At 36.9% G+C, this 11677-nt stretch overlaps 1 protein-coding gene across 1 annotated transcript in view; it reads left to right on the top strand.

The window, feature by feature from the left end:
• The window catches only part of LOC109424263 (ninjurin-A-like), a 233772-nt gene that overhangs the window by 39290 nt on the left and 182805 nt on the right, over nucleotides 1-11677 (top strand). The gene's annotated exons all lie outside the window — the stretch shown is intronic.

Genomic DNA, 11677 nt, shown 5'->3' with positions numbered 1-11677 from the left:
AAGTATCTGTGAGTGAGCGGGAGAGTTTTTGAAGGCTACGCTTTCGTACTACTGTTGCATTGAAGGTGGATAGCGAAATCTAGTTTTAGATTCGAAGTTCATCAGACTCTCACTTTTGGGAAAGCTTTGAAAGATGCGTTTGGAAACTGACAACATATTTTGTTATCATTTAGTATTTTTATGGTATCGCGATAGAACAATATTAAGGATAACTAAATTTGTCATCATCTGTGTTGCTCTTCATACATTTCCACTAAACAGTTAAGATTAAATTTCATTACCACTTTGATTTCAACATACCGCTGTATGAAGGACCAAAAGGAGGCGTGGCGAACCCGTAAGTAGAGACACTAATGCAAAATCCGCGGGTTTAAGAGAAACTCCTTTTAACAGTATATTCTAACATGGTGAATAATGAAATTCACTTTTTTTGTTCTATCTATGGTATGGGTTGTTACAAGAAGGGCACATAAAATCCCATTGCAACTATTGGGATATATTAGAACCCCATACCACAGATAAACAGACGTAACACTTACAACAAATTTCATTAAAAAACACCGTCACAAAAACGTAATCGCTCAATGCTAAACGTACTGTGTTTGGCCGGGCCGCCACTAGATGGCGGTAGTGAGCAAACGTCAAACAGGAGCAAAAACGATACCAGCGCCACGAGTGGTAGATTGACCTACTATTGAATATTTGAATCAACCGTTAAAAAAGGTGATCGATGGGAAGCAATGAGAGTGTGACGTCTGTTTCTCTGTGCCCATACGCTGCCGTCACTGTTTTGTAACCATGTGTGTTGCTTGGGACCCATCTACAAGGATGCTACAGTTATTTCCACGCAATTGACACGCCTATACCTATAGCATGGAGTGACAGTAATGACATTAGGGGCCCAATTTCGTTTGATCAGCACATTTTGGGAGCGTTTCAGCAAAAGAGATGTTGACAACAATGCCTGTCAGTGGGCGGGTTACTTCTCACTTAAGTCCGGCTGGCAATCAACTCCGTCAACAAATAAAGAACACTTGATTTATAAGAATTCTTCTTCTTCTTGTTGTTGTACAGACATTTTTTTAAACGGTAATTAGTTGCAACTTTTCTTCTCTTAAATATTTATCATGAAAACAATTCGTTGGATTGAAATGATGTCTTCAAAGAAGTTTAGGGATATTTCAAGGACTTTGAGAAAAAAAAATACTCCGAAAGTTATATTCTTCGTGGATCTATATTTGATGTCATGTAATTTCAATTTTTCAAAAAACCTTACCTTCGTTTTTTTTATTTATTTTTCTGTAGAAAGCTGAATTCCAGCATCAAAATAGCCCAGGATGGTCAAATGCTTTTACCTATTATTTTTTCAAATTCTTTTTTTTTCTTTTTGATTTTTTATGTCAAATTTTATATCAAAAAACTCTAATTAATCCATCTAGCAATGATGGTGCCTTTCTCGAGTCTTATAATATCCTTTCTACAAAACTCAAGCCATTTAGGATTTTCAGGTCGTCATTTTTGGACACCGAATATCTTCCCCAACTACTAGAAGATGTATATTGCATGGTTTCAAATCATAAACTGTAGAAAACAATTGCCAACTTAAACATTGAGACACCATCTTACATGTTCATTGTTCATTTTTGGACTCCGGACGTATTTCTCATACTAAATTTGCTCATATTTATTGGTTTTAGCACCTGAAATTACATAAAACAGTCAACGTATTGAATTTAGCTCACCAGTTTTGGACGGAGTCCAACTCTTCCTCATACAAACTGTCATATTGCATGAATAAAAAGACCTCGTAGACAGCAGACATCTTGGCTTTTCTGAAAACAAATTTTGAATTCTAGACATGCTTCCCATACCGAATATGCCCTATTGTAATGTTTCAAAACCCGACTAGATGGACATTACAAAATTATAACAAGCTGTGTTATTTTGTTACAATATTTTTTTATAACTAGGGTTGTTATAAAACATGTACCGTTAGTAGTTAAAATAACAGAAATTCTAACAAAGCTGCCATATGAAAATAACAAAAATGTAATAACTTTTGTTATGATCATAACAAAAATATTCCAAAACCTGTTCCATGAAATATGGTAGAATTTAACAAAATTATAACAAATTGTGTTACAATTCCTTGGCAACTTTTTAGGGTAAAAACTAAATTTTATACTCATTTTTTGGGTAAATATTTTTTAGAGTGTTATTCTATTTTTAGAAAAAGTAGGTGACATAAAAAGTTTCCAGTACATTATGAAATTTTCGGATCCGAACTGGATTTGAACCAAGACACCTACCATCGGTAGCAATCTGACGCCTCTGCCAATGAGGCCATCACAACTCTTGAAGAGGGCGGTGATAGAAGCTTTACTGGTTCTACGTATTGCCAGTTTCCTCATTCGAATGCTTGTTTGTCAGACGCACACGAGCGGGGTAGTATGACGTCACATTGAACTCGTTGACGTATAATAGACTTGATTTGTCGTTAGTGATTTTGTTTTAATCTATCACAATTATATCATATAGAGATATGATAACAGCTGTAGATATAATTTAGTTATATTCCACTTTTTTTTTTTAATTTTATGCAATGAAATGGAATCTATCACATAAGGGGTCATCCATTAAGTTTATCGTCACGTTTGAAGGAGGCAGGGAGGGTTGAAAATTTCCAATTTTAACGTGACGTACTTAATAGATGCACCCTAAGGTCGAAACAAAATAGTAGAATAAACAAATTCCACGTTATAATGGTTTAGTTCCACTTTTGCTTTCTCCATGTTCAATAGCATTCAATACTTGGTATACTCTTTGGCGAAAATAGAACAGCAGTACCTACTGTTTTGGTATTTATTGTAATCGATCTAATATTTTCGCGTGCAAAGATAGGGAATCGCGCCACTTGGGCGGTGGCTTCTATTTTCGTCTGTTTTCCGCTATAACTCAGTCAAATTTGAACCAATTGACACAATTTTTGGAATGCGGTGAGATAGGTATAGTGTCTACCCGTGTACAACATTTCAAGTCAACTGGTTCAAAATGGACTGAGTTATAGTGGAAAACAGACGAATATAGAAGCCATAGCCCAAGTGGCGCGATACCCTACGTCATTTGTGTAAGATCCAACTCAAAAATATTGGAAGGCGCATACAAAATGTAGTTCCATGTAATGTAAACATTGTTCGTCCGGTCGCAAATTGCAGTACATGCAATATCCGTCGTTTAAGAAGACTAAGTCTTTGGGTATTATCGTCAGGTTTGTTCTCTTCGTCTTGAGGGTTTTATCGGCCAAATTTCCTGAAATATCCCGGTCAACCAGTGAGTGATTTTCGATGTCGATTTGTATTGAATCGATGGCGATCGCTATCGTCAGATAAAGCACTATAAAGGAAATCCAAATCTGGTTGATACGGATGCTCACGCAGATATGACGCTTGTGTAAAACAATAAACAAACTGAGTATTTACTTTTTCCAAAGTTGTATTTCTTTGTTCTTACTTAGAGTTTATCGATAAAAACAACCCATTATCATCATTTCACGTTAGAAACTTCATTTGTTTCTACAAAATGAAGTTCACAATCTTCCTATAACTTTCAAACTGTTCGTCCAATCAAGTGAGTGATTGTTTTTAGGATACACAAATGTGTTGGAAATAACATAATGTTGTTGATGGAGCATCGAGCATCGAAGACTCATGAAGTTAAATTCCGAATATATATATCGGAAACGGTTACTTTCAGAAACGTTATTACAGTAGACATTCGGTCAGTGCAAGCGGTTTAACTGCAATGCTTTGTAACTGCAAGTCCGGTAAGTGCAACAAATTTACAGTTATCGCACCGCCAAATGTCAAAATGGTGCGCCATGTTAGCCCAAATGAACAGACGGATGAAGTTCACGTTCATTTAACGTCAGTTTATGGTTTGATGATACTGTCAGGCGTTCCAGTTATCGAATTTTTGTTCGCTAAGTGAAACGTTAACATGTTGCAGTTATCGAACGCGTACTGTATCTTTGACATCCTACACAAATTTGAAAACGGTCTGATAAAAAGTTCCACACCTTTTTTCACGTTGTTCACCCGACTATCTATCGCGTAAGAATACAGAACTAAGGTTAACAGAGAAGGAAGATAAGCTAATGGTCTAACGAAGGGGAAGTTTGTCAATGTTTACTTGTTTTGTTTCACACCAGACAAGACATTACAATTGTGAGCATGAGCATGAGCATAGATGACCGTACTATTCGTAGTTGCTACTCCGTGATTGACCAGAACAATCGAAGTTGCACAAGGAACCAACAGACGGAGCTTGGGAGTAGCTTACCGTCCTCAATGTGCATCTTCGAGAATTCCAAACTTTATTAGGTCAATAACGGCGCCGGCCACGTCCTTACGGTCATCGAGGAAGGAAAGGAATGTTATTATGACGTGCGTTGCTTACTAAAGACCGAGATCACCTCTGCGTCTCCACGTCTGTCATGGGAAGGACTTTTTGTTAGTGGGGAGGGGAAAGGGCGCATGATATGAGTTCACTTCGGTAAGTGGAGTGATTCATGCAACCCTATTAATATCAAACCACTTATTTTCATTTGGACTAAAACAAAACACATGCCGACATCGAAGATGACGAACCATTCAGATAGTTTTCGAAGTGCGAAAATTAACGAAAGAGAAAATAAAGTGATTTGAACCAACGTGGCTTTGGAACTTGGGCCGACACTTGACGTGACGAACATTTAAATGTCTGTTGACTAAAATCGCAAAAAAATGTTGTTTGTTGCATTTATCGTATCATAAATCACCCCGTACGAAGATGAGCAGTCAAATAGACGACGACGACGACCGAATGAAAACCCGGCCTGTACACTTTGCCTCCAAAAACTCACTCTCGCAAAAATCTAGCAAAGCGAGCGCGCGAAACTTTGCTGCTGCCGAACTACCGCACACTACTGACTGCTTGGCGTCCCGTCGTCGGAGCCCCGCAGAGGGAAGAGGAAAAAAATCGCAAAAATCTAGCAAAGCGAGCGCGCGAAACTTTGCTGCTGCCGAACTACCGCACACTACTGACTGCTTGGCATCCCGTCGTCGGAGCCCCGCAGAGAGAAGGGGAAAGAAAATCGCAAAAATCTAACAAAGCGAGCGCGCGAAACTTTGCTGCTGCCGAACTACCGCACACTACTCCCAGACAAGACATTACAATTGTGTCACAAAACTAACGCAACATCATCTTGATTCTAGAAAATACTGTGCTGTTACGTCAACAGGTTCTTCGCCACAGCTTCCAGCAGAAAGAATGTTCTTTAAAACGCTACATAACACTGCAACGAAAGCAGCTGTTTTGTTGGTGAGGATTCTTATTCGATTGGCACATCATCCGGGAATTATTCCGGTTTTGGATAAGAGTGCAATAAAAGAAACTAAAAAAAAAGAATAGCTGTGAAATATTTGATTTCCAGATATCTTCCAGCTTACAGTTTGTATTGATAATAATATTTACATCCGAAAAGCCATGGTGATATCCCAACAGTTTTTTTATTACACCTACCAGCGGTAATGATATCACATAACGATAGTAGCTACAAATCACTGCTGGTTTGGGAAGAATTTGGCAGATTATAACTAAATGATAACTCAGATGCATTTTTTTAAACAAATATGATGCCAACCCTAAATTACGCGTCGCTCATACAAACAAGCGTAACGGAAGGGGAGGGGTTGTTAAAACATGACGATTTTAGCGCAATAAGTTTAGTTTTATGGTTTGTGGTCAATATTACAGAAATGATAAAACTATTTTGCGTCAATACAAAAAACCTAACATATTTTGAAATTATTTTGTTACAAAAAATGTGTTACGAAGTTTTGTTATAGGCAATTATTTTAATGAGCATAATGTAACAAACTCTGTTATATCTCTGTTTGAATAAATAATACAAGTTTTGTTATAGTTTTGTTTTAAAAATAATAACAAATCTTGTTACAATTTTGTTATGGCTATTCACATATACGAATTCTTACAACAAAATTATATCAAATTGTGTTATTTCTAACAACGGTTGTAAGAATTTTGTTATAATCTTGTTAGGAGCTTCTGGTCGGGAACCCTACTACTTAGGCTCTAACTTGAGAGATGGTTCATCGTCTTGGATTTTGGACCGCCATTGTGGATTCTCCGGTGACCATTTTTGTAAAGCATTGTCCAGTTAGAATCCGGACGCAAGGAATAATTTATTATGACGCTCTTACTGCCGTGTGCAGCATAGTTGTCCCATGTTCTATGGGAATCCCTATTAACATGGGACAACTATGCTGCAAACGGCAGCTTACTGATCATAGTCATTACTACTTTTACAGTTTTACATAATCATTACTACTTTTACAGTACAGTACAGTAGTCTGATTATAAACAAGTCCTCTTCTAATATTCCAAATTTCAACGATTTTCTTGCAACGAGTGAAAAGTAATTTCAGATTGAAGACAAGAGAAGGAAAAAAATCTTGCACAAACACGTTGAAAACTTAGCTTGGTCAGGTATGACAGTAGCGAAAAATGTTAATAACTCCAAAATCAGTTTGTGTTTTGTATACAGATGTTGTTAATCATGGCATGAGGAAGGGTCCGCGGAAGATTAAAGCATGGGTTGATTGATTAATCTGCTTGGAATTCGATGGTTTGGCAAGAAGTGTGAACTCTTGGCTTCATTTTTTGACAACAAGATGATGAGAAGGAATTGATACAAAGATGACAGTCTAACCCGAGCAGAGGAGAATACCAAGTTAATAACTACGAAATCACACCTGTTTTTATATCTTGTTTTGTTATTATTAAATTATCAAGGCATAGCTTTTCCATAACAAATTTTGTTGGACAATCTCATTTTGTTATAATCAAGCTATTGATATACATTACCTAAATTACATTTAAATAACATGTTTTGTTGTACTATTGATCAGCTTGGCAATAATACAACAGCAACAAATTTTGAAATCACAGCAACAATTCGACGATTATGACCTGTCCCTTTGTGTTGTTTTAATTTTTGTATTCAGGTTAGAAAGAAATTTCTGAACGACTCCTTTTAAGAATTCCTCAAATAGTTTTCGGTTAAGCACTTGGAAGTTCTAGAGGAACCATTCGATAAATCCCTGGAGAAGTCTTCAAGAGAACTCCTGGCGCAATTTTCTTGGAAATTCCGAAGGTAATTCTTCTAAGCAATGTTTAGAATTCTTGGCAAAATCTTTTGAAAAACACCTGGAGAAACATTCGGAAAAACTCCTGATGAAATCCTCAAAGAAATTTTCAGAGAACTTTTGAGATGAACTTCAGGACTAATGATCCCAAGAAATTCTGAAGAAATCCTTGAAGGGATTCTATGCAGGATTCTGGATGAATTTCTAGAGGAGTCTTTGAAAATATATTAAAGATTCTGTCGAAGAACTCTCGGGGAAATTTCTGGAATATTTTTGAAGTAATTTATGGAAAAGTTTATGATCAAATCTGTCGACGAATTTCTGGAAAAATTTATGACAAAGTCACTTGACAAACACAAAAGGAGTTTTGGACGGAATCCTTAGAGAAATAAATAGAGGAATTTAGAAAAAAATATTGCGAATATTTCTAGTGAAAGTCCTGTAGGAATCATCAGAGGAAGTTCAAGAGAAATAATAGCAATTTTTTTGGCGGAATCCTTGTAGAATCCAGGAGGAATATTCGTACGACTCGTGCTGAATCAACATTTTGCAACTCGTTACATAAATAACTATGAATGATATTTTTCCATAAAAGTACAATATACTATCTTCATTTCAAGGGCTAAACCTTTCCTGTTTGTTATTCCATCTCTGAGATATAAGTGATTTTCTCCATCCGGATTCTAAATGGACAATGCCTTACTCATGATTTCGAGGGCACAAATCTCTTCGTAAATAAAATCAGCGTATCTGATCTTATTATGTTAAGCTTATTACAAGTGAGCAAGAACAGAATGATAAAATGCTTTGTTGTGAAAAGCTTGCTTCTTGAGATTTGTGCTTTTGAAGTTTTGATGCACTGTTGAAGCGAGATGTCAAGACGTTTGTCCTTATTGAATAAATTACGTTAGCATCAATCACTCCATTTATAGCTTCATAAAATAAGTTTCTGTAGATCCATGAGTTTTCAAAAAAAAATCTTGCAGTTTTCTCGAACGTTCTTTTGGGACTTAATGCAGATTTCATTTCAGGATTTCTACCATAATGTTGATTATAAATTATTTTAAACTAGCTGTCCCGGCAAACTTTGTATTGTTAAGCTGTGGTGGTTTGACAACTGGTGAGGTCATTGCGGAACAGCACTCTAGATTGGTTTCATTATGATCGTGTTGATTTCTTCCACAGTTCAAGAAAAATCAGTATTTTATCATTTTTCCATATTTTTTCACTTTTGTAGTTGATTTCTGTAACCTTTTGTACATATAAACACAGCCACCACGAATACGAACCGAACCGTGCAAGAGTCATGCTGTTTGGTACATCCATTCTTGAGTTTTGTTGCCTCAAAGGAACTTCAAACTCATTTTTATATACAGGGGATGGCCAAAATGTTTGGGAAAGCCACCTTTTTTTTCACAAAAAATTCAACGTGTTGTAACTTTTCATAGAGTGCATCAAAAAATCTCAATTTTTGACTGTTTTTCAACCTGTTATATGTGTATCATTGGTACAAATTTGGGTTCGATTGATTAATTTTTCGCGAAGTTAGAACCGTTCGGGTAAAACACTATTATTTAGACAACTTATTTTTAAACTGTCACATCTCGGAAACCAGTGAACCGAATTGAATGAATTTTTTAACGTTTATCAACAATATATTGATACTTAATACGACGTTATAAAATGTAATATTTTCTCACGGCGAATTAAGTTATACCGGGTTGAAATTTTTACCCATATAGAGGAAAATAAGTCAAATTTACAATACCACACAAAAATTACTAAATGTGTTCTTCCTTCAATCTAAATACGCTCTAAAATATCTGATTAGAGATAACTTGAGAACAGAAGCGGAAAATCTTTGGATATCAACACTAAAATTTATTGACATTGATGTAAAAAAACCCAAATTAATCCACCTAGAGGTGAAAGTGCCTTTCTCGTCGTATATGTTCTCGCGATCTTTCCGTTGACGTAAGTCAAAGTGTTCTTGAATCCTGATATTTTTTAGGAAAAGCAAGCATTTTATCAAAGCTATCATTGAATTAACTTAAAACTTATTGATGACACATAGTCCGACGTTGTGTTCAGCGTATAAGCAGAGCTGAATAATATCAGATTTCTCAGTTGACTGCTTGAATACCTTCACTAACACTGGGAGCTGATCAATATCAAGACGATACTAACAAGCTAAGATATAACTTTTTACACATTCACAGATCACTTAACGGTCTTCGATAAAGATTTTTCTGCACATTCTACACACCTAGAAAAAATCATGAAATTTGAGGTATCCTGAACCTGACATATACGAGCGCCTTCAAAGACACAAATTCAGAGGTCAAATCATGTAAATTTACGTCTTCCAGGACTTATATTTTCTTAACGTTTAGCAGTCGCTAGAACCGATCTGATAATAAATCGTATAAAAAAATTGACATGCCTGGGTTCGAACTCAGGATCTTCTGATTGTGAGCCACGTCTCTTACCTCTCGTTTTTTTCACCGAGTTAGAAGGTGGCAGATGAATATGATACTTGATATGATATGATGAACGAAACCAACCAGTACTTACATGATGCGCGTAAAATTGAGTTCAATTTGTGATTCAGTCTTGAAACTGATTACGTTCTTTGATGTTTCTGTCTCGTGCAAATTTCAGAATTTTTAAGCGTGTAGGTTATATTTTATTGAAAACAAGAACGTAGCGAGTATAGCGAGATATCTGTTTGTATGTGGGTTTAATATGTCAAGATTTGTTCTCTTACACATATGTACACATACTCATCCCTCTTTAATACGACACTTTTTAATTTGGACCCCGCTCATTCGAAATTTATTGAATTAAAAAATGATCAAATGTCACAGTGTAATACACCGTAAATAGGAATGATACGATATTGTGATGTTACTCACATCCGCAGCGGCTCCTCGTGTAGCTACTACACATTCACAGATCCGAAAGTTCAAATTTTGTGCTTTCCGACATCTGATCCGTTTAGTGATCAACCGCAGTGAACCTCGGAAGCCAACAATCGTAAAATGAACAAGCTATCAATTCGTACCACCACAATATTGTATGTTGCTTTCATAACAAAACGCGCTGCCAACTTCCAGTCGAATTTCTGAATCATCGCAACGAATCAAGCACCACCTCTGCTGCTGTTTGTGTTAGTGAGATCGGAGAAACGTCAGACTCCCGCCTGCTGATTGGCTGCGACGATTCTGGTGACGGTTTCAAATCGTCGCGTTCGATAAGGGGGGAAACCGTCAATATCTGTAAGATTTATGTTCAAAAACAAATCATACAATCTAAACAAAACTAAAATAGTTAGTTTATCGAATTAAAAGTTTACCCAGGTAATTTGACAGCCATCATTGTCGAATTAGCGTGGTTTTATGGTACGACACGTATAGGTTCGGTCCAATTTCACATTACCACTTTCGGTTCACATTTTACCACTTACCGATTGTCCCTGATGTGGTTTTAGACTAGTTTCATGCAAATTATTAATCAGTTCTCCTAAAAAGTCGCAAATTGATGTAATGCATGTATGGATTTGGTTCATTTGTGCATTTTGCCAGTTCCGGCGAGGCACTCGAATTTGGTTCCTGAACACTACTGGCCTGAAACTATTTTCTAGCTGACCATTCTTCGCGTTATCGAAGAGGCCGTTATTTAATGTGCTGCGTGTATGCGTTTGGTACTCTTCTACATTTGACCACTTCCGTCGGGGCACCTGGAACCGGTTTCGGTTTTCCAAAGTATGGTCTATGATTTTATTTTTCTTGTTAACCGTTTATCAGCTTGCCTCTAAAAAGTCATTTAATGTGTCGAATTTATGGATTTGGTTCTCCTTTTCATTTGACCACTTCCGATGGGGCAACCGTAATCAGTTGCGGAACACTACTGGTTGTCCCCAATAATGCCGGAAACTTTTTTTTACCAAATCAAGATGCCTAAAAATCCGCGATTTGATGTGTCGCTTGCATGGGTTTGGTTCAATTTTATTTTTGGCCATTTCCAGCGGGACACCCGGAACCGATTCAGATACGTTCTGAAAATATTTTCCTGCTTACTGTTCATCAGGATATCAAAAAAGGCACTATTTGATATGCCGCTTGCGTGGGATTAATTTACTTTTGTACTTTGCTACCTCCGGCGGGACATCTGGAACCGGTTCCGATATGGTTTGAGAATGCTTTCCTGCTTTCTGTTCATCAGGTTATCGAAAAAGCTGCGGTTTGATATGTCGCATGCATGGTTTTAGTTCAATTTTATATTTGGCCACTTCCGACGGGACACCCGGAACCGGTTCCGGGACACAACCGGTTCAGATATGGTCTGAGAATATTATCCTGCTTACTGTTCATCAGGATATCAAAAAAAGCCACTATTTGATGTGTCGCATGCATGAGTTTGGTTAACTTTTATACTTGGCCACTTCCGGCGGGACATTTTCAACCGGTTCC

This window comes from Aedes albopictus, chromosome 2 (genome assembly GCF_035046485.1).
Source record: "Aedes albopictus strain Foshan chromosome 2, AalbF5, whole genome shotgun sequence".
Lineage (NCBI taxonomy): Eukaryota > Metazoa > Arthropoda > Insecta > Diptera > Culicidae > Aedes > Aedes albopictus.
This window is presented reverse-complemented; position numbering and strand designations above follow the sequence as displayed.